Source organism: Petaurus breviceps, unplaced genomic scaffold, assembly GCF_028583685.1.
Source record: "Petaurus breviceps papuanus isolate PSGF00001 unplaced genomic scaffold, PetGlider_PUasm1.0 174, whole genome shotgun sequence".
NCBI lineage: Eukaryota > Metazoa > Chordata > Mammalia > Diprotodontia > Petauridae > Petaurus > Petaurus breviceps.
The window spans coordinates 43635160-43637129 of NW_027185761.1; positions in this window are offsets into that span (position 1 = coordinate 43635160).

Below are 1970 nucleotides of genomic sequence, written 5' to 3' on the forward strand. Positions count from 1 at the left end.
CAGAATACTGTATATGAAGAATAGTAAGAAGGCCAGTTTGGCTAGAACAAAGTAGGTGCAAGGTAATATTGCAATAAAGCTTGAAAGGCAGGCTTGAATGGGATGGCTAGGTGCATAGAGTACCTGGCCAGGAATCAGGAACACTCATCTTCCTGAATCCAAATCTGACCTCAGATACTTCTTAGCTGTGGACCCTGGGAAAATCACTTAACCCTGTTTACCTCAGTTTCCTCATCTGTAAAATGAACTGGAGAAAGAAATGGCAAATAACTCCAGTATCTTTGCTGAGAAAATCACAAAAGGGGTCACAAAGAATTGGACACAACTGAAAGTCTGTTTGAACCTCTGCCTTTGGAGCTTGCCCTTGCTCTCCTGTACTTTGCTGACTTTGGTAGATTCAAAAGACGTGGAGTTAAGAAGAATCAGACCTGATAACCAGTTGGCTCTGGGGCGTGAGGGGGAGGGAGGATCAAGGATGACAGGTGAACTTGCAATGCTGGAAATATCGTGGTGCTATCATCTGGAATAGGGAAGAGGGCAAGAAGGTTGGGTTGGAGCCTGTCCCATGATGTGCCAAGACACTATGCCAAGTGTTGGTGATACAAAGACAAAAATGAAATGATTTCTTCCTCAAGAAGTTTACAGTCTTTGAGGAGCTGTGGGAGCAATACGCACACATATAAGTAAATGCAAAAAAAATATTCAAAATGACTTGGACATAGCATGATCAGCTCGGGAAGGAAGATCTTAGAGGAAATGCCCCATGAGCTGAGACTGAAACGAGGCTGTTTTGTTATCCATATGGTACAAATCTCGTGTGTGTGTGTGTGTGTGCACATGCCATGATTTATAATCAATTCTCTCCAGAATTGTCAGCTTGTCAAACTCCAATCTTTCCAAATATTCTTTGTCATAGACATAAATCACCACTGTACAAAAAGTCCATGTTGTCATTTTGGACATTAACAGGACAAGCAAGGAAGATAGTCCAGAAAGTACTTAAACTTGATGTGTCATACATTAACATATATGTATATGTATAGGCACATATGTTGCACATGTATGTGCTCACAGGGGTGCAGTCCACCCCCACCGCCGCTGGTATAATAGCACACCACATCCCAATGAAACGACCCACAAATGAGAGCATTAAATCACGCCTCACATCCGACCAACACGGTTTCACTAGGTGCTCACTCGAACAGAACTGATCAGATGGAACTAATGGGATGTTTTGTGTGAATGTCACATTAGTTATGCTGCTGTTCCTTGATTCCTGTGAGCGCGAGTACAGCTCAGAGAAATAAACAGAGTCTCAGGGAGCCTGGGAAGTCACAAGCTGGACAGGGAGATTTGCTTTCATCTAATGTGCATATTTGATCATTAGGGTTACAATACTCTGAGTGTATTCCCTTAATTAATCTATATCACTGATATAAAAAGTAAAAACGATCGTACTCAATATGAATAAGATTTCGCAAAACAGTCAGTGGCACACCTCAGTATACCTCACCCATGGGAGATGTCATGTACCATAAAATATAGAGACAAACAGGTTTTAAAATTTCTTTTCCTCAACCTGTTGAGTGAACCATAGGTGGGGAAGGAGAAAGGGAGTAGCAATAGGTATCGGTATTGCCAAATGAATGTCAGCATAATGACCAAAATAATCTTCCCACCCACAGATCTGATCATGTCACTCCACCTTTCTAGAAGTGCTGGTCAGGGAGACCAAATCCAGCCAAGACATATAGTGGCTGTGTGACCTTGGGCAAGTCACTTAACGTTTCTCTGCCTGTTTCCCTATCTGTGAAATGAGGACAATAAGAGCACTCAAGATTGTTGTTAGGATTACATAAAATAGTATTTGTAAAAAGCTGGCACATAGTAGGTGCTATATACACACACACACATGCTATGGATGAAGAAGAAGAAGAAGAAGAAGAAGAAGAAGAAGAAGAAGAAGAAGA